General features: G+C 44.7%; 1 protein-coding gene across 1 annotated transcript in view; it reads right to left on the minus strand.

The window, feature by feature from the left end:
• The window catches only part of znf804a (zinc finger protein 804A), a 305,106-nt gene that overhangs the window by 130,829 nt on the left and 146,632 nt on the right, over positions 1 to 27,645 (minus strand). The gene's annotated exons all lie outside the window — the stretch shown is intronic.

Genomic DNA, 27,645 nt, shown 5'->3' on the forward strand with positions numbered 1-27,645 from the left:
AAAACTGCTATCAAAATGCAAGTTGTTGTTGTAATTCCTACGCATTAAAAACAAATGTCTTTTGTTCTTCTTTACCAACTATCTAAGCAGTCTAAGTCAATAGCTTCATCATCTGTATTGCATAAAAGTAGAGGAAGTTTGTCAGCACAATGGAGAAATGTTCTCCCTTTACACTGCATAAAAACAGACTGGCAAATTCTACAGAGCAATATCAAACTGAAACATACTGGGGTAGAATTTTCCCATTCCGTCCCCTATGGGAGTCGGAGCGGGCGAAGGATGGACCATGGAAAGATCCATTGACCTCAGATGGGATTTTCTTGTTTTGCGACAAGTGCAGTTGGAAAATCCGGCCCAATGAATTGACATGGTTTAGAAATCCAAAATGGCTGCCTCCACATAATGTCAGTTGAAGCTTATTGCCATGTCGCTCAAGCTGTTACTTCAATAGTGGTAATTGACTGGAAGGTCAGGTTGAAGTTGAAGTTGAAAAAATTGATTTGAAAACACACACCATTATTTGTTTGCAATGAGGTGGGTTTCAGATCACCTCTTGGGTGGCATTGTGAGGCACACTGACCATTTTACTTAATGATACAACTCAGAGCCACATGACCATTTTTCACAGGAAAATTCAAGCCATATTGTACATGGTGCCCAAAAACAGCATTGCAACAAATTACTTCCAAATAGCTTGGATAAATGTCAGTTTTATAAGGTAGTAGGTAACATTAGCATGAAGAAAGGATTAGTTAACTAATAGGAAACAGAGAGTAGAGATAAATGGGTCATTTTTGGGTTGATAAGATGTAGTTAATGGAGTGCTACAGGGATCGGTGCTGGAGACTCAACCATCTACAATCTTTATTAATGAACTGGATGAAGGGACCAAATATATAGGAACTAAATTGTCTGTTGACACAAAGGTAGGTAGGAGAATAAGTTGTGAAGAGGGTGTAGAAGTCTGCAAAGGGAAACAAATAGGGTAAGTGTTTGAGCAAATATTTGACAGATGGAATTTAATGCGGGAAAATGTGAACATGTTCATTTTGGCAGGAAGCATAGAAAAATAGTATATTACTTAAATTGAGAGAGAGACTGCAAAACTCTGTGATATAGAGGGATCTGGTTGTCCTGATACATGAATCACAAAAGCTTAGTATTCAGGTAGAGCAAGTCATTAATAACACAAATGGAATATTGCAAGGGGAATGGGATATTAAAATAGGGAAGTTTTGTTACAGCTGTACAGGGTGTTGCTGAGACAACATCTGGAGCACTATGGAATTTTGGACACCTTATTTAAGGAATGGATATAATTTCATTCAATGCAGTTCAGAGAAGATTCACTTGACAGATTTGTGGGATAAGGGGTTTATCATATGAGAAAAGGTTGGGCCTCTACCCATTAGTGTTTAGAAAAATCTGAGGTGATCTTATTGAAATGTATGGGGGGAAATTCATGTGCCTGTTCGCCACTGGCGGAAATCCCAATGTCCTGCTGAATGGGGCATTGGGGCTAAATGGAATTCCCTGCGAGCACCAATCCTGTCACCATCCATCCAGTTTGACCTGCTGGCCCCAATCAGTTTCTCACCCAGATCAGGCAGTAACCTACTGATTATTTCAAACAGTTCATTTTAATCTAATTAATGACTTGAAGCCCAATTCAAAGTCCTCCTGCCATTCACCCGCCTCCCCAGCAAGATTTGCACCGGATAAGCTGAGGTGCTGTTCATGAGCATCTTGGATATGGTCCGTTGTACTCTGAGGGTAGTCAAGGAGGTTAATGCAGTGACCACGTGCCCCTCAGTTGCTGCCAGGCTACAGAGGGAGAGATTGCCAAAAGGTGCTGGACGTTGGGCTCAGTTTGGAGGCAAGAAGTTGACTTCAACACTCTCCAATAAGATGTGAGGCTAGAGGCTAGACTGTCCCTTCTGGAGCTGGGAAACCTCAGCATCTCTCAGGCATCCCTCTAATTAAAACCTTCATTCTATTCTGAAGTGAATTGGTCATTTTAATCTCCCTGCCTCCCAGTGGGTTTCCAATTACATCAGCCATCCATTCAGCAGAGGGATTCCCCTTTGTCTCTCTCTTAGCATGGTGTGAGAAGACCCTTTCAAGTCCTCTGACAGACAGAAGAAATCATTTTTGCTGGGTTGTGGGTGTCCCTTCACCATAACTGCACACTCAGTCCCATTATTTCAATGCAGCATTTATTTCAAGTCTTCATAGAAAGCTCAAAGCCTTTGAAATCCTTTGAAAAGCATTCAATTTCAGTTTACTCCCTTTAAATCACATTTGATTGACAGTTTAATGGTTTTTAGCTAGCATGCGGTCAGCTTTATTTGTTGATCTTTCCTTAGACAATTGAATCATTGTTCCTAACCACAATATTTACTGAAAAGAGGAACTGAGAGCACTTAGCTGCTTTGAGGTTACCTGCAGCTCATTTGTAGCCTGAGGGGAAGATACCTGGCAGAGGAGGGGGGCTACAGGGGTACTTGAGGTGGGAGACGCTGAGGGGTGAGCTGAGGGGAGGGCACCTGAAAGGGTGGGGGGGGGGGGTCAGGTCACTCTCATGCTTGCATGGTGAGGGGGTGAGCTGTTATTTTAGTAGTGAGGGAAAGAATACCCTTCTCTCCTGAGGGATTGGTGCTGCTCTCCTCATCAGTGGGAGGTCACCATTTCCACGGTGATAGGGAGGGGACCTCCCTCTGAGTGGAGAGATTAGGGAGTCCTTTTTAAAGGGCACTACAATCTCAGTGAAGCTGGCATTCGATTGAATTGGAGCCATAAGGTTCTAAGGGGACTTGACAGGGTGGGTACGAAGAGGATATATTTCCACTTATGGGAGGAACTAGAGCTAGGGGACAGAGTTTAAAAATAAGTTTCCTATTTAAGACAGGGATGAGGAGAATTATCAGAACATCATTAGTCTGTGGAATTATTTTCCCCAGTGGAGGTTGGGTTCTTTGAATATTGTTAAGGCTGAGTTCGATAGATTCTCGATTGACGAGGGAGTCAAAGGTTACAGGGGATAGACAGGAAAGTGGAACTGACGTCACAATTAGATCAGCCACAATCTTATCAAATAGTGGGGCAAGCATGAGGGGTCGAACGGCCTATTCCTGTTGCATTTTTACATGCATGTTCCTATGACATCAGCTCCTCTGTGAGACGATTTGGAATCACCTTTGAACAAACAGCCAGATCATCCAAGCTGAGCCTCTTGGCGTTGAGACATAGGTCAGCTATGGTCTAATTTGAAGGTTAAGTGGCTCACTCCTGTTCTTGTGTTGCTATTTGTACAGTGGCTGATTGGGTGGTGGGTATCTGTGCTGTCGGGGTATTTCATTTGTCAAATGATTCCACAGTGAGGAGGTCTGTTTCAGTCCCCAGTGGAAGACAGCACAACTGCTGAGTATTAAAAAGAATTGACATCCAGATGGCAGCAGCTCTCTGGAGAGTAAATATGTAATCAAGTGAACTCAAAACAAAACAGTGGCTGTCCTAGATTTAGCCCAACTGAAATGACCTAAGCTTTGAAATGAATTAGTGCTTCAGAGGCGATTTAGAATAACGGTTTGTAATCGTGCAGTGCTTTTGCAACAGTTTACTTTGAATAAATATCCGCCAGTTCTTTGGTTCTTAGAACATCACTGGGACTGGTGATCCGGGACTTGCATTCACATAAAAGGCAGTAATGTTGCCCGAAATACGAATGGTTTGTGTCTTAACACCTCCGTAAAGCGTGCTGTTTTGTAATCCTAACGTGAAGCGGGTCTTTGAAAGAGGCTGGAGCTGCTTATCCCACTTAGCTGCGAGCACTCGGTTCATGTGGCTGAACGCCAGACGCTTAGATCAATAGCGAGTGCCCGCAGAAAACATACAGAAAATTTACATCTCATCCAGGAGATAAAGAACATCTCCTCCAGCCTCTCTGCTAAACATGTCATTTCCGTGACAGAGGAAAAAGCTTTCGCTTGCAAAAGAGGCTTTCGAATTGATTTTGAAAGCCGGCATTTTTTTTATGTTGTAAATTTCAACAATGTGTGGGTACTTTCATAATAGGTAGGTGTTGATTTTAAACACGGAGTGGACATTTAAGTGAGTGGCTAGTTGAAACACTGAGCCGACACGAAGTGGGTGATCATGCTGCTCACTTGATGATTTCAGTTTGAGGCTGGAGCTATTTTAAGGAACAGACATCAAATTTGGTTTGGCAGAGGCTCACAGTGAAACTTGCTGATCTTTGAGTGAGAAATTTGGCAACACTGCCACCTAATTTCTCACTAGAAGTGAACTCAGGCTTGGCTTTTTTTCTGTGTGGTCTGAGAAACGCTGCTTTATCTGTAGTGTTAATGTGTAGCTGAAAATCGTCCTCTCCTGAAGTTGGTGATTATTGTTGGACGCCAATTCTACGCTGTAAGAGCCCTCTGTTCTTGGGCATTTTAAGAACATTTGACTCCGAGCAGCATCTTACACTTCATTGTAAACAACCTTGACTAAAAGAGACCACTGATTAGTGATCAGGACAGGGAGCCTCTGACTTGCTTATCCTATTCCTCAAGCTGTCACAGATAACAGTCACGCCTTGATCCCCACCTCAGCCAAAATCAGCTAATTTGGCACAATACTGAGATGGACACAGAGCCTTGCCGGCGTCTTTAGATTCCCACTCCCAACAAAAAATACGTGAGGGAATTGCCAATCGAATTTCACCAAACCATCTCGGGGGAATATCAGCTAATAATAATACAACCAGCATAATTAAGAACCTCACGCACTCAGACATCCTCTCTTCCGTTAGGAAAAAAGTAAAAAAAAGTCTGAGGTCATGTACCAACTGTCTCAAGGACAGCTTCTTCCCTGTAGCCATCAGAATTTTGAATGGACTTACCTTGCATTAAGTTGATCTTTCTCTACAACTTAGAGAATACTACATTCTGCACTCTCCTTTCCTTCTCTATGAACGGTATGCTTTGGATAGCGCGCAAGAAACAATACTTATCACTGTATGCTAATACATGTGACAATAATAAATCAAATCAAAAAAAAATCAAAACTGGTTCTCCCACTGCAGAGTTTTGGAAGAATTCCACCCCCGAGTTAAGATTTCAAGCCCGTATGGCTCTTAATTTTCAGCTATTTTCCCCCCATAATACAGCATGCATTTCGTGCAATCCTTCCATCATGTGCAAATTATATATTCCCTCTTTATTTACTTGCTGAACATTCATTGAACTTTGACATTAGAATTAACTTTTTTAACTACAATCACTTTGTAGCAACAACAGGCATTCAGCTTCTCTTTGACCTAAATTCTTGTCATATCTAATCATTAAAGCACTTGCCACAATGATTCCTGCACCAACAGAGCTATTGCCCATTCAGCAAAATGAAGAAAATCTATTAGAATTCACCACGTTGAGCAGCATCTATGTATAGATTAAAATATTCCTTCAAAGTTGCACACTTCACTTGCTATCTTTTGCTGCGTTGAGGCAAATTCTCAGAGACAGTCTGATGTTTTAAAAGTAGCTTTGAACTGCAATTAGCATTCACAACACAGCAGGAGCAAAAAACCTTAATATTTATGCATTGACAGTGTGGGAAAAAGAACATCCACTTCTCATTGTCTCAGGTTGTCTCTCGCCACTTCAGATAAAGATTCTAAAAGGACAGATATGCTTTTCTCTTCTAAACCAGGGGTTTTCACAGTAAAATGAGACTGAATCTTTAATGTAGCTGTTGTTCTTTAGTTTCAAGACTCGGTGTGATCCCATGCTTCCCTGGCAGGCTTATTCATTGCTAGTTCCATTTCATTCTCTGGTATGTGGGTTACACTTGAACGTTTCCTAACACGATATTTTCTTCACAGCGTTTAAAAGGTAATTGAAATTTGCCGTTTGTGGCCAATTTTTAATCTTGCCACACCGTCATCAAATTATTTAGATTTTTCACACTTCCTCGTCTTGAGTTTGACCTCAGTTTTAACGGAAAGTGAACCTTTAACAAGTGAGTCGCCCCCAAACAAGTCCAAACGCAGCATCGGTCCTTTCATATTAGCGAGGGCCCAGTCTAATGAGAAGCAGTGCTGCTGAACAATTTCACACGGTGGAGATAAAGGCCAACAAAAAAAAGATAACAGGCGTGAATTTACTTTGGTTACATGACTTTCATTATCAGATAGCTCAGAGGAATTGCTAGTCAGCTGATAAAAGTATCAGTCAATCACTAGCATGTTGTGATAACATGTATCTAATCTATTCAGCTGTGAGTCTCTGAATGATGTTAGGTTTTGCAAGAGAAAAAAAACCTGTGTCTGGATAGTTCTCTCAAGAAAGGTGATTTTTTTTTGCCCACCCCGGTAATCTTTCTGTCTACTGCTCAAAGTGCTTAGGGGATCGAGTTCTTGTACAGACAAACTGGAAGATTACGGATCGACTGACTGATTCCGTCAATTTACTTCAATTACCCCATGCTGCACGGTTGAATGTGAGGAGTCAACGTGAGCATCAACAGCAATGGGAAAATCATTTCGCTTGCCATTACTACTGAGTAAAAAATCATTGCAAATTCAATTGGGACATGCGCCGCCACCAGGAATGTCTAGCTATTTATCGCAAGGTAATTAGTCACATTTTGCAGAATCTGGTTAAAATGTTGGAACTGGGAAAACTATTTCAATCTATGAAATGACGACATGGAAGAATTTAGATCTGTGTCAGTTCCCAATCAAAATGAGTGGTGCAAAGCAAATACTGACCCAAAGCCTGAGGCACAGTCACAATCCAACCTCAGGTTCGATTTACCCCAAGCCTCACAATGCCAGTTAGGGTGGCCATTCAGGGCCTGAATAATTACAGCTGGCTCCTACATCAAGACAGCCTACAAATATTAAATTGATCTTTCTCTACACCCTAGCTATGACTGTAACACCACAGTCTTCAGTCACTCCTTTCCTTCTCTATGAATGATATACTTTGTCTGTACTGCAGACAAGAAACAATACTTTTCACTCTATACTAATACAGGGGGCAGCACTGCTGCCTCACAGCACCAGGAACCCAGGTTCAATTCCAGCTTCAGGTCACTGCCTGTGTCTGTGTGGGTTTTCTCCAGGTGCTCCAGTTTCCTCCCACAATCCAAAGATATGTAGGTTAGGTTGATTGGCCATGCTAAATTGACCCTAGTGTCAACAAAATTAGCATGATAAATGAGTTTTAGGGGAGTAGGGCCTGGGTGGGATTGTGGTCAATACAGACTTGATGGGCTGAATGACCTCCTTCTGCACTGTTGTGATTCTTTGTGACAATAATAAATCAAAAAGGCAAGTCCCGTCTGGGATATATAAGGTAAGACTAACAGCCATTGGTGGTTTAGTCATTTTTGTGACTTCACAAAGATCAAATTATTCAATTGTTTGCTTTTAGCAAACTCCAGTGAATCCCTCAAAACCCAGGACAGCAAGACCCATTTGTTGATTAGTTCCAAACTGGGTTCTGTCACCAGTGATAGGTCTGGTTTTGCATATATGGAACACAGAACATCTATTCCAGGTACACTGCATTTCTAAGTACAGCCAGCTTCCAATTTGGTAATTGGCATTCTTCCAGAGGAGATCAAGTACAGGAAATCATAACGTGATGTTAGTTTAATGTCCAAGCACTATAAAATCAAAAGATATAGGAGCAGGAGTAGATAATTTAGCCCATTAAACCTGCTCTGCCATTCAATAAGGTTATGCCTAATCTCATTATGCCATTAACATCAATTTCCTGTCCATCCCCATAACCCTTGACTCCCAAAAATCTGTCTAATTTAGCATTCAGTATATTCAATAAGCCACAGCCTCCAATGCTCTCCAAAGGCTAATGACCCTCAGAGAAGAAATTGCTCCACAGCTCCATCTTCAATGGGAGACCCCATGAGCACAATTTTACCAGCAGGCCATGCCTGGCAAACAGGGCGGTGGACTAGGAAACCAGCATGCCATGCTAAAAGCACAATTCATGCCCGGCTCCAGAAGTTTGTTATATCCCTAACCCCTTTCCAAAGGTGCGAGCCACTATGCATCCAGAAAGGGCACAAAGCTTATTAACGTGAGATTGACTGGATTTCAGTATCATTAGTGAATGTAGACAGTTGTTTTCTCCCCACCCGTATGCTTCCCATCTCTCCTGGGAGACGTCACAATGGTGTGAATCAGTAATGGATGGCCACACAGGGGTGTGAAAGCTCGATGATTGGAAGGGCATGAGGTGTTGGGAGTGGAGACATTTGGGTGGCATATATCAGGACCCTGCCTCAGCTGGGGAGTACCAGAGGGGTTGGAGGCAGGCGCTAGGGGGTTGGATGTTGGAAGGCTGTGGGGTGTCAGGGAGTGGATTGACATTGTTTGGATTGATGGCAGGACAGGATGGACACTCACCCTTGCCAGAACGAGTTGATTTAGTTTCTTGCGTCAGTGGCGGCTTGTCCTCTGGGCCAGTGCACGGGCACTGACTGCTGTTGCCACTGCCTCCCAGGCCTCATTGATGGCATGACCCCTGGGTCATTGTCCATCGCTCCTCTCTTCGACTGCATCCAATGGATGGCCCAGATCTTCCTCAGTAAATCTTGGGGCAGATCTTCCTGGTGCGACTGCTAGTGTGTGTCCATTGCTTATATGCAGCTCTCCCTTTTTAACCCTACAGCTGCAGCCACGGACCAGAGGGTCTGTGGTGGTGAGAATCACTCTTTTAATTCACTAAGTGCTGTAACATTGCAACTAATGGATCACCAAAATAAACTTGTGCCATTCTCTCCCACTTTCTTGCTTGTTTGGCGCTAAGAGTTTTTTTGTAAGATCGTGCTGCCTGGACATTTTTGGGAAATTTCCATTATATATTTTTAAACTGTGTTCCTTGGTTCTAGGTTCCCCCATGAGAGGAAACATCCTCTCAACATCAACCCTGTCAAGTCCTCAGAATCTTGCGTGTTTCAAAAAGATCATGGTCTCAATCTTATAAACTGCAATGAATGCAAAACAACCTGCTAAACCTTTCCTTGTAAGATAACTCCATCATCCCAGAAATCACCCTAGTGATCCTTCCCTGAGCTGCTTCCAATGCAAGAATATCCCTTTGTTAGTAAGGGAACCAAAACTATACACAGTACTTTCAGTGTAGTCTCACCAATGCCTTGTAGCAAGACTTCTTTATGATTACGCTCCCCATACCACATTACTCTCCTCCCACCACCTCCCAGTCCCTTGCAATATAGGCCACTTGCCTTCCTAAGTACATCCTGTACCAGTATGTTATCCTTTTGCAGTTCATGTACAAGGACACCCAGATCCCTCTATATTGCACCAATCTGCAGTCACTTTCCAATTAAATTATATATTTTTTCTATTCTATTATACTGCTGATTTTACCCTTGATGCTTTTAAAAAAAAGCATTTGATGTCTCTGATCTAGACCAGTTTTTAGCAATTATTATCGGTTTATTTACAAAGATATTACATTACTATGGTCCCCATGGTCTATTATAGAGAGGCCATGTTGTAGTCACTAAAGAATTAATCCAGAGATTCAGGCTAATCCTCTGGGGCCATGGGTTCAAATCTCACCATGGCATCTCATAGAATTTAAATTCAATTCATAAATCTGGTATATAAAGTTAAGTCTCAGTAATGGTGACCTTGAAACTATCATTGACTGGCATAAAAAAAACCCATCTAATGTCCTTTAGGAAAGGGAATCTGCCATCCTTATCTGGCCTGGCCTACGTGTGTCCAGACCCACAGCAATGTGGTTGACTCTTAACTGCCCTCTGAAATGGCCTAGCAAGCCAACCTGTTCAAGAGCAATTAAGGATGGGCATCAAATGCTGAATCTTGCCAGTGACACCCACATCCATGAAAGAATAAACTTTAAAACTATGACCATACCAAGATTTTCCTTCCATTGATTATGAATAGCTGCTGATACAAGTTTATCAACACAATCTTCAAATTGCTTTTTTATCATGTAAAAGACAATTGTTATCACAGGCATTGCAGGAAAGTAAGCCGTTAGAATAATATTCACAATTTGCACATAAATCCAACATGGATATATATATATATATATATAATATTTATATGCACCTCAGCTCAGTCCCAGTCTTCTACACGTTCACAAAAATTCACTACAGGAAATGCAATTTTGAATGTTCCCAGAGGTGATTTTAAAATCAACATTGTCCTTCATTTCTGAATCAACCCTGTCCTTCACAAATCTATTACTTCCATGAGAGAAATTTCTGTTTTATATCAGTTAGCGGTGTGGATTCACCTATTCAAGGCACATATTGAATTTGATTTAGGATGTTATGCTTTGCATTTATCTCCCAATTTTTGTCAATTATTTTAACCACCTACTTTCTTCCATCTGGGCAATGCATACAGCAACCACAGTGTAGCACAGTGCTTAATGCTACCCAGCACTTCACCTGCTGTTCCCTGGATCTGTCAGTTTAAAGCTGCACTGTAAAATATTAGGCGTGAAATCCAAGTGGCCAGATGGCAAAGCTAGCAGGAAGCAAGACACGTTGGTGGAAAAACCTGCCTTATCTGGCTAAAGACAAGAGTGGGCCATATCGATGTATATCAAAATCAGCTCCGCATAAAAAATCTTTCAACAAAATGTGAGGTTTAAGTTCAGAATTGCCTGCTGTGTTAAATTCATGCATTTCATAACATTTAAAGAAGTTATTTTGAACCTTATGTATCCAAGGGAGCTCAGTCCCGAATCTTTTGCCATTTCTTTAATGCCAAATTATTTTGTAAATTGGTTGAAGCATATTGACATATTGTCAATGAAATTTCTGGCTGATTGAGGAACAGCAACAGGAATAGTTTGGAACTACTCTGCTTGAGGAAGCAATCTACTGCGATAACAGCTTCCTGCAGCTCACCGGTGACTGATTTTGTCATTCTAAATGACAGTGCAAATTTATACAAATCAAAGTTTTAGTTCGGTGCTTCTTACATTCCAATCTGAATACTTATTGAGGCTATAGCATAGAGGTGGTGACTTCAGAGGTGAAGACAGTTCTGTCAAATACCCTACCTGGGTAAAGTCATTGGGTTAAATTGATGTTCAAGCATGAGACAAGAGCATTGCTGGCTGGCCAGCATTTATTGCCCGTCCCTGGTTGCCCAAGAACAGTTGAGGGTCAACCACATTGCTGTGGCTCTGGAGTCAAATGTAGGCTAGACCAGGTAGGGGCAGCAAATTTCCTTCCCTAAAGGACATTACTGAACCAGATGTTTTTTTTTCTGACAATCGACAATGGTTTTATGGTCATCATTAGATTCTTAATTCCAGATTTTTTTATTGATTTAAAAATATAATTGTGGTGGGATTTGAACCTGGGTCCCCAGAACGTTAGCTGAGTTTCTGGATTAATAGTCCAGCGATAATATCACCAGGCTATCACCTTCCATAGCTGGGATCCTGACATTTTGGCCTTCCGACCTTACTATCAGATATTGAATGGTATTTTGAAATTACACCTACTGGCACTTTCACCCATCCAATTAGGGATAGGGGATGGCAGGATGTAGACAAGGTGGACCTCAGTTAAAGGGTACCCAACAGCCATGGTTGTGACATTGGCATCCTGGTGGATAGCAGAATCTGGGACCCAGCAGAGCAGCAGCGAGGCATGCACCTGTGGAACGGCAACCCCACAATTTGCTGAAGCCTCCCATTGGAGCTGATGTTACCAAGGGTAACCTGGACAAGTGTCCGGTTTCCCATGAGTGGTAGGAGGAAGTCAATCAGTCCAACAAAGCAGGCAGGGATAGAGATGGTTCAGGAAGTGAGCACTGCAGCGTGGTCACTAGGATATGGATGCAGTGTAGGAAGAAATTCAACAATTTCCTGTTGCCTGGCATGGTGAGTTCATTGCTACATCCAGATGACAGGTCTCCAGTTCTGGGCGAACCAGCATTGCCTGTGAGGAGAGCAACCTGAGGTTGCACAGTGCCCAGGAACAATGAGGGTACGTGTACCCAATGACATTCCTGAGCTCACAGCACAAGCAGTTGTGGGGGAGGTGACTCTGGAGGCATGGAGATGACAAGTGAGTGAGCCAATTAATGAAATGAGGGATATCAACAAGGTCTTAACTCTTGCGTCTGACTTTGCAGGAAAAAGGAGGTCAGGTCACAGAAGCAAGGAATGGTTCTGCTTGTGGAGTGGTGCATCTCACTGAACTGACGGATATGAAGGGGGATGCCCTTGAAATTGCCAGGCCCACGGCTCAGCAGCAAGTCAGTGCAGGTGATATTGGTGTCCATCTTGAGAGAGAGTGACAATATTTCACCACCTGCACGTGGCAAAAATAGAGCTCCCCACTTGTTGACTCACTGCCAGTATATAAATTGGCATGGGTTGCTTCAGTTCTGCTGATGCTACGTGTACTGTGTTGGAGTGACTGTGTGCAGATAGTGCCATGTGTACCATGCTGGAATGACTGTGCAGACAGTGCTTTGTGTGCCCGATTGCAGTGAATGTGCAGATGGTGCCACATGTATCATGTGGGAGGAGCTGTGTGCAGATGATGCCACATGTGCCAGGTTAAGAGTGACTGTGTGCAGATGGTGCCGTGTGTACCGGGTTGGAGTGACTGTGTGCAGACGGTGCCGTGTGTACCGGGTTGGAGTGACTGTGTGCAGATGGTGCCACGTGTACCGGGTTGGAGTGACTGTGTGCAGACGGTGCCACGTCAGTGGTTTCACTCTGGGGCTTATAGGGTGACATTGAGAATAATTCTGTTCACTGATTAATCCTTAATGTAATGAGATGATCAACATAAGCGTCCTGATTGATGTGATCCCACAGCTTTGAGGCTATTAAGGAATGGAGAGATGAATGTGGGTGATCATCCAAAGGTGGATGATCAGGGGCACGATGTGGCCAATGCTGACATGTCTTCCAGGCATTGGGTCAACAGGAGACAGCTGTGAGTGGCTGGCATTTTGGAATCAGCCATTCAATGTGGGAAAGATCTGGTATTGGGGCCAAATACGATCCAGGATGTGTCCAAATGAGGAGAAATGTGCCTGGATCAATGTCACCCGAGCTTCCCTGCTAGCCTGATCGAGAGATCTGGAAGGCCTAGTAGCATGGTTTCACTGTGCTCCACCGTGTCCTCCTCCTCCTCTAAGGACAAATGCACCATCTTCCTCCTTAAGGCCAACACTATTCTGGAGGGCCATGATATGCAGGGTTCAGCAGACCACCACCATGTGAGAAACCCTTGAGGGAGTACACTGAAGGGCATTCCCCCCGACCCACCAAGATGCTAGACCACCCATTCAACACTCCACTGGCCTGCTCTATGGTAGTCCTTATGTTGGGGTGGCAGCAGTTGTAGTGACTATCTGCCTCAGTTGAATTATGCACAGATATCAGCCATTTCTTCAGCAAAATCACTTTCAGTCCTGCAACAAGTTCTCAGCTGGTATGTTAACTGCCTCAAGTGATGAGCTGCCACTTTTAGGCAGTTTCCAGAAATTATGCCTCCACCAAATCACAGGGAGGCCATGCTGGAAAAATGTTTTTTTTTTCACAGTTACAAAGCCATTGTGCAGAGTAGACAGCGCAAGCCCTTAATCCATCTCCTTGCTTGCTCAAATGCCCAATTCAAATAGAATCCAATTCATGGTCCCCACAAAAAGGATATACTAGATCCAAGCTGACAAGAACAGGCATCACGCCTGATCTCAGGCTTGATCCTATGCTTGAATCTTAGCCAAAAGGCCAAGAAGCAATTTTTGGGCAGGTTGCCATGATCTTGTAAAATGCCCCACCCAAATCATTGGGAAGGAGGGACCTTGTTGGGAAACCAGCGTGTAAATCAGCGATTCTCCTGGCACGCCTACCTCCAAACCTGCCTCCACCTTCAGTGTGAAGATTCAAGCCATTACACTGCAAACTCTACTAATTTTAAAATGTGTTTTAGGGAGGACAGTTTTCCTCACCATATTAAGATTGGATGGTTCAGAATTAGCAATATCATTACTAAGAATAGTTGCATTAATACGATAGGGGATGATAGGCCATGATTGAGTAACAAAGCAGGCTCAATGGGCCAAATGGCCTAATTCTGCTCCTATATCTTGTGATCTTGTGAGGTATGCACTTTTACTTTGCAGATGACGTGTGAATTTTAATGATAAATGTAATAGGAATATGTTATTCATGGTCCAATATGCTCCAAGAGTAAAGCACTGTGTGTATCCTTTCTATCTCTCAATCACAGCGTGGCACATGTCACTGTGTGAATAAATACCCAGAGCTCCAAGTCACTGCTGTATATTGAGGGATTAGAGTCTTTATGCTTCCTAATGATCAATAAGCATTTAAATACAAACTCAATTTATATCAACACAAAAAAACTACATTGAATTTACTAAGTACCATGTTTATCAAAAAGCAATTACAAATAAGTCATTAGTTCAAATGCTGATAAATCAAGGAAACATTTGGGGGAGCCTGGGCGGGGCAGCAGGGGGCAGGTGGGGGGGTGGGTGGAGAGAATTTTACAACCAGTGTATTTACAGGGCGAGGTGTGGGCATCCTCTCTACTAACAAACACCAAATCTGAACCTCCACACCACGCCCATACCTCCAGGAACCCCGGACTTAACTCTTGAGTGCTGTCATCATAGATCTTCTCCTCGGAGCTAGTTGTATTCTCGAGTAGAGTTCTGGCAATGCTGGGACTACTCAACCGCTGGGCAATTTGATTAGCCGTCAGCTCCTGAGTGTGGGATGTCCTTCCCCTAAAGGGCAGAAGTCCCACAATTTCTTTGTTAAGGTTGCCCCAGTGTATCCTCACTGTGGGACAGACTTTTCCATCAAGACTACTGCGATAACAACGTCAGAGAGACTATGCGAACGAATAAGTCACCAGGATGCAAACCTGTGACCAGCAGATACTCTGAGCAGTTTTTAATTTAGCTAGCAGTATGTAGTGTGAGGATTTGCAAATGTACCCTCCTGTTAACAATAGCTGTTGATTCTAATAAACCTTTCCACTAAGCAATTGTGTACTACATTTACCAAGAGAGAAAATGCTGAAAAATCTCAGCAGGTCTGGCAGCATCTGCAAGAAGAGAAAAGAGCTGACGTTTTGAGACCAGATTGTTAAAGCCATTTCAAGACCCATTGTACTACATTTAGTTTATGGGTCCTGTGGAAGATTGCTGAGTTTGTACAAAGTCAACATGGAAACACAACAAGGTGAGCAGCAGTGCATGGTTCCCCTAAATTTGAAGATTACAGAAAATGCTACACAATAAGATTTTGTGCCATTCAGGAGTTGTAGATGATTCAAAAACCATGGGAGGAGTCTCTCTATCAACAATATTTCACAGAGTACCTGACTGGCGAGGTAGCTGGATCAGTGGTGAATCGGATAATGCATTTTGAATCAGACAGCACAAGCTACAAGGAGCATTTTAAAATACCCGGGTACCATTCCCGTGCAAAAGGCAGAAAGTGTGCAAAACAGAAAAGGCCCAAACTCCAGCCGGAAAAGAGGGCGAGATTAAAATAAAAACACACAGCTGCTGCATTGCTAAATCCCCGCACCCCACCTCCCTCACAGAGTAAGGAAGCTACAAATCCCCTTCACATCAGCAGCATTTGTAAAAGGCAGGAAATATCAGGAAGGGGACCACCAAATTCCCCATCATGAACTGGAAGGTCACAGGCATCCTATCTGAATTTTGGCTTTCGACACAAAGGATAGAGCTAAACTTTTTAACTTAACCAGGACAGAACGGGATAAACAAGAGGTGAGAGATCAATAAAGCCATTGGAAATGAAGGGTCGCACAGAGTCAACATCTCGGGCCTGTTCAGAAGGATCTTGCCAAGGTGTGGAACATGCTGGGGGATCAGCTTCACGCAAAGGTGAACTTTCGAATACATTGTTTTGAGCTGATAGCTTACAGAGCACAGTCACAAGAATCAATCAATCAATCAGCAGGCTCCGTGCTGAGATTGCTCAGAAGCTGAGCTGTCTGAACCAATCATGGAGTTGCTTACGCCAACTGAAGTTTTTCAAAGGTATCATGTGGAGAAAAGGAAAGGTCACAATATTTACACACAGCTTAAAGAAAGCAGACTGTACGAGGCCTGGTGAGACCACATCGCGAGCACTGTGTACAGTATTGGTCTTCTTATTTAAGGAAAGATGTAAATACATCAGAAGCAATTCAGAGAAGGTTTATAAAATAATACCAGGAATCAGTGGGCTGCCTTATGAGGAAAGGTTGGACAGTATTCGCTGGAATTTAGAAGAGTAAGAGGTGACTTGGAATCTTTAAAATCCTGAAGAGTCTCGACAGAGTGAATGTGGAGAGGACGGTTCCTCTTGTGGGAGAATGTAAAACCAAGGACCACAGTTTAAAAATATTAGGTGGAATCTTTACACCGTTCATGCGGGCAGGATTTCCTGGTCTCACTGCAGTGAATGGAGATTTGGCTGGGTGTCAAATTCTCCATCCTTGCAGCAGCGGGGCAGGAACAGCCAGTGAGACTGCGCCCAAGGAGTTGCTCATTTAAGGCAAAGAAGAGAATTTTTCTTTCTTCACGGTTCAGAGCCTTTGGGACACTCAAAAGGCAGTGGAAGCAGAGATTTTGAATATTTTTAAGGCTGAACTAGATATATTCATTATCAAGGGTGGGGGTGTGAAAGGTTATCAGAGATAGGCAGAAATGTGGAGGTTACAATTAGATCAGCCATGATCTTATTGAATGTTGGAGCAGGCTTGAGGCCTACTCCTGCTCATAATTCATTTATTTAACTTTCTCCTAGTCACTGATTATTTTTCCAAGTTTCCAAGCATCAGTAGCAGACACGATGGGCCCTATTTTACCATTTTGATTCTAAGTGCTGGATGGACTTGAAACTGGGAGTGTTTCAGATCCGAATTTTAGACCAGTTCTCAGGCACCCCCATAAGCACTCTGCCTGAAAAATTAGCAGTGATTCTTAATCGCACTGCAGAAGGCAGTTGGTGGGGTTTATCCCACCCGAAACACTGCAGCTCCAATCAGTGCCTCCAACTATGCATGCTCACCAAAAAAAAATAGAGAAACGCTCCCCTGCCACTTCACTCCCATGCCGAATAATGCCTCACCCCCAGCCCCCATAGACATTGCCCCAGCCCCACAACATAACTGATCCCATAATTCTCTCAACCCCTCTGCCACTCAGACTAATTGCAGGCCCCTCCTTCCTTCCCCACCTCACTGATCACATACAGAGTGGCAGCAGACTCTCCCTCTCCCCCCTGCCCCCCATGATCGCATGGAGAGTGGCAGCAGACACCCTCTTCCCTGCACTGATCACATACAGAGTGGCGATGGAGCCCTCTGCCCCCCTCGTCCCTGCCCCCCCATCTTCCCACCAGAGAGCCATCTGACCCGCCTCCCTTCCCCCCCCAACCAGAGAGCCATCTGACCCGCCTCCCTTCCCCCCCCAACCAGAGAGCCATCTGACCCACCTCCCTTCCCCCCCAACCAGAGAGCCATCTGACCCGCCTCCCTTCCCCCCCCAGAGAGCCATCTGACCCACCTCCCTTCCCCCCCAACCAGAGAGCAATCTGACCCGCCTCCCTTTCCCCCCCCAACCAGAGAGCCATCTGACCCACCTCCCTTCCCCCCCCAACCAGAGAGCCATCTGACCCGCCTCCCTTCCCCCCCCAGAGAGCCATCTGACCCGCCTCCCTTCCCCCCCCCCAGAGAGCAATCTGACCCGCCTCCCTTCCCCCCCCAACCAGAGAGCAATCTGACCCGCCTCCCCCCCCCCAACCAGAGAGCAATCTGACCCGCCTCCCTTCCCCCCCCCAGAGAGCAATCTGACCCACCTCCCTTCCCCCCCCAACCAGAGAGCAATCTGACCCGCCTCCCTTCCCCCCCCAACCAGAGAGCAATCTGACCCGCCTCCCTTCCCCCCCCCCAGAGAGCAATCTGACCCACCTCCCTTCCCCCCCCAAACCAGAGAGCAATCTGACCCGCCTCCCTTCCTCCCCCCATCCAGAGAGCAATCTGACCCGCCTCCCTTCCCCCCCCAACCAGAGAGCAATCTGACCCACCTCCCTTCCCCCCCAACCAGAGAGCAATCTGACCCGCCTCCCTTCCCCCCCCCAGAGAGCCATCTGACCCACCTCCCTTCCCCCCCAACCAGAGAGCAATCTGACCCGCCTCCCTTCCCCCCCCCAGAGAGCAATCTGACCCACCTCCCTTCCCCCCCCAAACCAGAGAGCAATCTGACCCGCCTCCCCCAACCCAACCAGAGAGCAATCTGACCCGCCTCCCCCACCCCAACTCCCAGAACCTCAGAGGCTGCAGCGCACAAATTGGACCTTTGCGTACCTTGTCTGTTTCACTTCAAATCTGAACGAACGAACGAACACGTTGGTAAGGGGGCAAGGCTGGTAAGTTTGGGTGTCAAGTCTATTAAGTCAATTCAAATGGATGCAAATACATTTGGGGGCTGACCTGATGGTGGCCATTTTGAGTCATTGGTCAAGGAGGAACCAGCACGGAGGCGAGCGCAGATCACACAATTCGCCTCACGCCCAACTTTACCAAGTTTTCGTGCCTGAAAACAGGCGCAACTTGATGTAAAATCAGGCCCAATGAATTCCATTTTCAACTTGTTTGGTACATCTGCAGAGATCATCAGAGATAATTTAGATCTTGTAGGGACGTGTGTGTTAAATGGAACATAAACCAAGTGACAGCCCTCCCAGTTCCCGGGTAAAACATTTGTTAGGCCACAGCTAGAGTATCTTGTGCAGTTCTGGTTGCCACACTATAAAAAGGATGTGATTGCTCTAGAAAGGATGCAGAGGAGATTCATCAGGATGTTGCCTGGGCTTGAATGTTTCAGCTATAAAGAGGGGCTGGTTAGGCTGGGGTTGTTTTCCTTCCAACAGAGAAAGCTGAGACGATGGGTTTGATTGAGGTGTACAAAATTTTGAGGAACATAAATAGGGTAGATAGGGAGAAACCATTTCCCTTAGTGGAGGGGTCAGTAACGAGGGGGCATAGATTTAATGTAATGGGAATGAGATTTAGAGATGATTTGAGGACTTCTTCACCCAGAGGATGGTGGGAATCTGGAACTCTGCCTGAGAGGGTGGTAGAGGCCGGACCCCTCACAACATTTAAGAAACAGACGAGCACTTGAAATGCCATTGCATACAAGGCTACGAGTCAAGTGCTGGAAAATGGGATTAGAATAGATAGGTGCCTGATGGCTGTCACAAACACGATGGGCTGAAAGGCCTTTATCTGTGCTATAAGAACTCTATGATGTCATGACTCGATGATTCTATCCAACTATCTCACTGAGCAAAAGGTTCACATCTCAATTCATTAATCATTAAGTTCAGGGAAATAGAACAAGGCCTCTGAACCACCATGTTACATTTAAGGGCAACATCTTTGCACATGCCCTTACCATCACTGGCGAAAATCATGTGTGGAAGGCAGGTTAGGACAACCTTGCCAAGCCCTCACCTATCTAATTTCTCAGAAAAACACTAGAAACTTCTCAAAGAACTAGGGAGAATGTAAATGATGTACAATCAGCATGAAGCTGCATAATGTCCTAGTCTACACTCAGGACAAGAGGTTACAGTTGTACAGCTTACCCAGAGATCTTGATTACTCACAGACGTTCCAAAGTCACAATACAGAGTTGAGGTATCAACAATAATGAATAAAGGGAATTTTACAACTGTATAGCATCTAGCAGTCCAACTGTGTCTAGAACAGATCTAAAGGTGGACTTAGGGAGTGAAATTGTGGCAGATCACAATCAGCAATCTGACAATACACACGGATCCAACACACCTACAAGTCAATAAGTCAAGCTCTCAGGAAGCCCATACCATTGCAAGATCTGGGAGGGTTGTTAAAACACCTACACGGACTTACAATTTTACATTCTTAAATCATGAAACTTTTGAACAGACATTTCTCTTCATGTAAATAGTTTTCACAACTCCGTGGGTATATGTATTTTCACTCATAATGTATGTAATAGTAGCTTGAAAACTGATGAAATGATATGACTTTAATATGCATGAGCTGCCAGAGGCAGTAGTAGAGGTGGGTACAATTTTGTCTTTTATAAAGCATTTAGACAGTTACATGGGTAAGATGGATATTGAGGATATGGGCCAAATGCAGCCAACTGGGACTTGCGTAGTGGTAAAAACTGAGGGGCATGTACAAGTTGGGCCTGTTTCCATGGCTGTAAACCTCTGACTCTGGGGCCCTGTTTTACCATTTTGATTCTAAGTGCTGAGCAGACTTGAAACTGGGAGTGTTTCAGATCTGGCTTTTAGATCAGTTCTGAGGCGCTCCAAACACACTCTGCCTAAAAAAAATCAGCAATTCCAAATCACACTGCAGAAGCCTGTGGGCAAGGCTTAACGTGCCCAAAACCCTGCAGCTCCAATCAGAGCCTACAACTGCACATGTACAGAGAAAAAAGATAGAATGCGGCTCCCCTGCCACATCTCTCACAGACCGGATAATGTCTCATCCTGGTCCCTATAGACATTGCCCCATCACCACAACATTACTGACCCCCTTATTCCCCCACCCCCTCTACAACCAGTCCAGGCCTCTCCGTCCTCCCTCCCGATCACACACAGAGTGGCAGTGGACACCCCCTTCCCCCCCTCAACCGATCATACTCAGAGTAGCAGCAGACCCCCCTTTCACCTCCCCCACCAATCTCAAGCAGCCCCTCCCTCCCCCACTCCCCAACCGATATCAAGCAGAGAGCTGTCAGACCTACCTTCTTTCCACCAACCCGCCCCCACCGATCTCAAGCAGAGAGCTGGGGCACTTACCTCCTCACTAACCCTCACTAACGGAGCGCCTGAATTGGACTTACATGAAGCAATCTGTTTCACGCTAATTCCGGATGGGCGAATGCAGTGGTAAAGGGGGAAGTGCTGTAAAGTTGGGCATGCAACCCATTCAGTCAATTTAAATACATGCAAATACATTTAAATGGCAGTTACACTCATTTCAAGCACGGTCCCGATCGCGGCCATTTTCAAGCCTTGGTAAAGGTGGAACCAGTGCGGAAGTGGGCACAGATCGTGCCACTCACCTCACGCCTGACTTTACCAAGTTTCTGCGCTCGGAAATGGGCGCAACACAATGGTAAAATCAGGTCCTATGACTCTAATAAGTAAGCAGCCAGGATGTTAACCATGTGACCAGCAGACATTGTTCAGAGTCATTTTCAGTTTAGTCAGTAGCGTGTGATGTGAAGGAATTTAAGAACATGAGAAATAGGAGCAGGAGTAGGCAATCTAGCCCCTCGAGCCTGCCCCGCCATTCAATAAGATCATGGCTGATCTGTCGTGGCTGTATTTGCAGCTGTATTTCCCTGTTAACAATAGCTGTTGAATCCTTAGAGTAAATCTGCCTGTTTGAGCAATCCTGTATGATATCTCCAAATAAACCAAGTCTACATTTAGTTCACTGATTCTGTGTGAGATTGATAAGTTTGTATTAAACAAACATTGAAATACAACGGGAGCAAAGCCCCTCCGTTAAATACAGGTGGATCTGGAATTTCTTGATTTCTCTGATTCATTTTGATGCAATTTGCTTAACTGGCACAGAAGATTGTGGAATGTTAAGGCCAAATTTGTGTTCCATGCACTGAGTTTTTACGATCTTTTAAAAAAATATTTTTTAAAAAGCCGATCCTGTTCACAAACAGGTCATTCCCCAGAACGATTAACCACCACTGGGAGTTTCTGCTAACTCCACTCACAAACCTTCATATAGGCTCTAAAAATTTAACCCAGAATCTTTGTGGGTGAAGAAACTAATCAGGACATTTTGAAAACTTTGAATTAAATTAGTTTTAAAATTTGTTAAGGGTCTGACCACTCCAATAAGTGATAAGGTACTCCAACCTAGCTGGAAAAAAAATGTACATCTTCATAGAATCATAAAAACCCTATTGGGCAGATTAAGTGATTGTATATCAGGTGGCACAGTGGTTAGAACTGCTGCCTCACAGTGCCAGGGACCCAGGTTTGATTCCCAGCTTGGGTCACGGTGTGGAATTTGCGTGGGTTTCCTCCGGGTACTCCAGTTTCCTCCCACACACCAAAGATGTGGAGGTTAGGTGCACCGGCCATGTTAAATTGCTCCTTAGTGTCCAAAGGTGTGTCAGTGAGGGAGATTAAAGAGAAAAATATGTGGGGTTATGAGGATAGGGCCTGGATGGGATACTCTGTGGAAGAGTTGGTGCACTTGATGGGCTAGGTGGTCTCCTCCTGCACTCTAGGGATTCTATGGTCCTATACTATGAAAAAATATTTTCAGTCATTCAAAAATCGGGTTTCCCACAGGTGATGGATTGACAGTGCAATTTTAAATTTTCATTATTAGTGATAAAATCTATTTTAGCCTTAATGGTCAACCTTTACTCAGTTTCCACTCCTATATACATCAGGGGATATTTTTGAGAGCAAATTTAATGTAAAATATACTTAAAATGTTGCCAATTTGCACAAGTTCATGAGAGATTTTGTACTCTGCGGAATGCAAATTAGAAACCCAGGAGAAAGAAAATGCGTTTCAGAAATGGCCATCAATTTAAGGACACAATTTATGCCAGAATCGCTAATTACACCCAAAGTGGAAACTTTATATTCATCGATTAAATGGTCATATATAAATAACTTGTGATCTTTGGCCTTCTTCAAAATAAATTGACTGCAAAAATATGACAGAGCCTGAAATGAGCACAAGATTGCAATGCAATATTACTTCATGGCAATCGCAAATAGTGGATACAGCATGCAAACTTTTTGTGCTGCCCCTCAACTGAAATGAATGTGACATCCAATCGGTACTGTGTGTGTTTTTGGCTTCATGTCTGAGCAGAGGATGTGACATTGTGAGAGACTTGCATGAGTCAAAGTTAGTCAGGAGGCCCCCCAGACAAACTTTGTGAAAGCAGTTGGTGCCTGACAACTGTGGCAGCCATTGCCAGATGTCAAACCCCGAGGACCAGAATGCCGTGCCACAAAACGTTCAATGATCTCACTGAACAATGTTCAAGGTCAGTGAATATATCTTCAAATGTCACATTCTGTCAACCGCACCACTACTCAATGCTCAAGGCGACACATCCCCATCACTCATCCAGCAACAGTCTCTATCAAGACACAGGCAGCATGTTGGCACAGTGGTTGGCATTGCTGCCTCACAGCGCCACCTGCTCAGGTGCACTGTCTGTGTGGAGTCTGCATGTTCTCCCCATGTCTGTGTGAGTTTCCTCCAGATGCTCTGGTTTCCTCCCACAGTCCAAAGATGTGCAGGTTAGGTTGATTGGCCGTGCTAAATTGCCCCTTAGTGCCAGGGGATTAGCAGGGTAAATATGTGGATGTATACGTGGGTTCGATTCCTGGTTTGGATCACTGTGTGGAGTCTCCCCGTGTCTGCGTGGATTTCCTCCAGGTGCTCCGGTTTCCTCCCACAGTCTGAAAGACGAGCATTGGCCATGCTAAATTCTCCCTCAGTGCACCTGAACAGGTGCCGGAGTGTGGACACGAAGGGATTTTTACAGTGACTTCATTGCAGTGTTAATGTAAGCCTACTTGTGCCTAATGAATAAACTTTAAAAAAAAAACTTCACCTAATATGACCCACATTTGGTTAGCTCAGTTGGCTAGACAGCTGGTTTGTGATGCAGAATGATACAAACAACATGAGTTCATTTCTTGTACCGGCTGATGTCATTCCTGTACTGCCTGAGGTATGGTGACCCTCAGGTTAAATCTCCACCAGTCAGCTCTCCTCCTCAAAGGGGAGAGCAGCCTATGGCCACCTGGGGCTATGGTGACTTTATCTGCCATAGTGCAGTTGCATTTTAGGGCACTGACACAGTGGTTAGCACTGCTGTCTCATAGCTCCCAGGGACCCAGGTTCAATTCCAGCCTTGGGTCATTTGTTTGTGTGGAGTCTGCATGTTCTCCCCGTGTCTGTGTGAGTTTCCTCCGTGTGTTCCGGTTTCCTCCCACAGTCCAAAAGATGTGCAGGATAGGTGGACTGGCCTTGCTAAATTGTCCCTTAGTGTCAGGGGGATTAGCAGGGTAAATATGTGGGGTTATAGGGATAGGGCCTGGCTGGGATTGTTGTCGGTGCAGGCCCGATGGGCTGAATGGCCTCCTTCTGCACTGTAGGGATTTGATGATTCATAGCTTCCTTTCACAAGCCATGGTGGGGCCTCTGAGGGAGCACTGTTATTACTCCGACCTCAGTCACCGAGCTTCAATGTGCAGATCACTTGTGTGTGCATTCCATCAAAAACTGAGCTCTAAGTCACTATCAATTCCTTGTGCAAAACAGATGAGAAAATGGACCTTTTACCAAACATCTGGAAAATTAAGGTCTTCTTTCAACCAATTCTGTCAGCATAACACCCTTACCCCATCGATTAAAATCAATGACAAGATCCCTGAAAATGTGGATGGTTTTTCAAATACTGGGAGACTTCTCTCAAAAATGAGAAGAAAAAAATGACAAAATTTATCATCACCTCCAATGTGCCAGCTCAAACTTTGATGACCCGAGAAACAGAGTATTTTGAGGACCAGGATCTTAAACCAATGCTGTTAAATCATGCTGGTCATAGTTTACAGGGCACAAGATAACTACTCTCCTATATGCTTTGGAGACTTGGACAAGCTACAAAAGGTACCTCAAAGCACTGGAGAAGTATTGTCAGTGGTGCTTTCGGAAGTTCTCCAAATCCAATGGCAAGAAAGGAGGTCTAACATCAGAATCCTCTCCCTAATCACTCTGAATCTGCTCTGCTGGGCTGTTCCTGTGCCTTACACCAGACTTCCAAAGAAATAGCTCTGCTCAAAACTTGTTCACGGAAGGAGACTGCTAGGAGGACAGTGGAAAAGCTTTAAAAACTGTCCTCAAATCATCACCGATGAGGTCAAAAATCCCTGCTGAATTGTGGGAGTTCCCGATTTGTGACTGACCACAATGGAGAGGGTTCATTTGGGGAAACACCAGAGACTCCGTGGAAACACGCAGAGGCAAAAGCATTGGGGGTGGGGTGGCGGACGGGAGGCAATGAATACGAACTTCCAAACTACTCATCTAACAACCACCATCTGCCCTCAGTGGAGTAGGAGAGAAGCATGCTTTGGACTGCTAAAGCTGACTGTGTATGAGCATGAGATCGGGCAAAGGCACCTTAAAAATATGATTATAGGACGATTGGTTGACATTTGTATGGAAAGTGGCAGGCTTTGATTTATACATTTGGTTTGGAACATTTATTTTGTGGGGACCCTTAGTTCTGCCATGTAGCCAAGTGGATGGTGTGATGGTTGGTAACAGGCAATGTAAGGAAGGGCGCTGTTGATGAAAGGAAAGCTGGTGTTGTGGTTACTGGTGTCAGTTCAATAAGTTGCTCAAAGTTGCCAGCCAGAGAAGGGCTGTATTGGTTGCCTGCGGCTCCTCACCTGTGCACCAGGTGCAAGGGCAGTGCCCTCATGACAGAGAGCAGCATGTGTAATGTGCAGCAGACACCATAGACATTGGTACATCCTCTGCCAAGTACTGCAGGTCTCCACCAGAGTGGTCCCCACAGCTGATGCATTATTTAAGCACCCTGCTATCTTCCCTATCACATCTTTTGTGGCTGCATGACTCTCGTTATATCCCCATTGCCCACTTGTGTGTGGGTTGCACACTGGAGTTAAGAACTATGTTGTCCTTGCCACCCACTCAACCTTCTGGTTAATGTCATGATGATTCAAATGCCAGTGCTACAGCAGACTGCCACAGACCAAAGGCAATAGGAATGCTGCTGAGAGTCCTTCTTCCTCTGCCAGCAGCTTGCCCTGTTCTGTGCCATCTCTTCCATCTCATGACATGCCATCATGCTGTAGTCCAAGGGAAATGCATACTGCTGCAACATTTCCAGGAGAAAGTGGGGTGTACAGAATCCTTGAAATCAGCATGAAACCCTTCAGCAGCTGCCACACCATTCCCTGTAAACTTAAGCAACTTTAAACAGCACCAGAAATCATCAAACACATCCGCAATCGCAGCAAGCGGAAATCATTCAGCAACTAAGCGGAAAGTCATTGATGATTTATTTAAACAGTGCTGATGAATGGATGTTCAGCTGCGGGAGTTTGAGAAAGGGTGATAGCTGGAGCATTGAGCGCCAAAATGGCAGGGCAGCACTGGCATCAGTTACACACTGACTGATGTCACAATCTGCTTACTTTGTGTTTCCCCTATATGACACGCCCCGCGTGAATGCAATTGCCATCATCAAAACAACATCTGGCACCTGAAGAATGCACATGCAGTAAGAAGTCTCACAACAACAGGTTTAAGTCCAACAAGTTCATTTGATAGCTGATCATATGCCTAAGAACTGTCCAACTCCCCAATCTCAATGGAGAGTAAGCTTCCTTACCTGTGCTGGATACCCAAACAGTAGGCCTTTAAAAATAGCATTAGTGTGCAATGGTTGTTGTAGGACTCCAATTAAGAACATAGTTCTTAACTCCAGTGTACAACCCACACACAAGTGGGCAATGGGTATATAACGAGAGTCATGCAGCCACAAAAGATGTGATAGGGAAGATAGCAGGGTGCTTAAATAATGCATCAGCTGTGGGGGCCACTCTGGTGGAGGCCTGCAGTACTTGGCAGAGGATGTACCAATGTCTATGGTGTCTGCTGCACATTACACATGCTGCTCTCTGTCATGAGGGCACTGCCCTGGCGCTGTGAGGCAGCAGTCCTAACCACTGTGCCACCGTGCCGTCCCCTGTATCTTTACCACCTCCAAAATGTGCCCGTTCCGAAGCTCAGCCCCTAGATAAACAATGGTGTGGTGTCCAATGAGCTTCCCATTCAAAGCCAACTTTTCAGATATAGTTCGTCATTCCACAATTCTTCTGGGTGGAATTGTAACCATTTCATAAATGCACCCAGACTTCTGTCTATTCCACACAAGACCCAGTGAAGCTGCTGGTTGGCTGCGATCAAACAGGAAAGGGCCAATAAATATTTGCATGGATATTTTAACTGACTGCCAACCCCATTTTTGGGTGCATTAATACTCCTCCTGCAGAACTCGACCAGAAACTCAAAACACATTCTGGGTAAAAGAGGATCACATTAATGTCAATGAGAATGCATATTCTTCACTGGTGCCCAACTACATGTAGAAAGTAACACACCCACAATACTGTTGAACAGGATTCCCTGGGTGGCTCTATCTGGGTGTCCTACCTGCCTTGACCTGAACTATACTAAACTGCTACAACAACAAGGGCTTTCAAACTATTAGCTGCCCAGGATTTGACATTCCATTTACCGTGATATTCTGCAGTTATCAGTTTGCTCAACCTGCGTCTCTATCTTTGATACCCTTTTTTCCCCAGTAAAACCTTTGTTTTCTCACACAGGTCATGGTTCCCACCTTCACTCTCTCAAGACCAAGAGAAACAGGTAACTTCCACCTTCCCCTGCATTTCCCCTTGTTCCCCTCCG

The sequence above is a fragment of the Carcharhinus amblyrhynchos genome, chromosome 11 (assembly GCF_965287045.1).
Source record: "Carcharhinus amblyrhynchos chromosome 11, sCarAmb.v2.hapA, whole genome shotgun sequence".
Classification (NCBI taxonomy): Eukaryota; Metazoa; Chordata; class Chondrichthyes; order Carcharhiniformes; family Carcharhinidae; genus Carcharhinus; species Carcharhinus amblyrhynchos.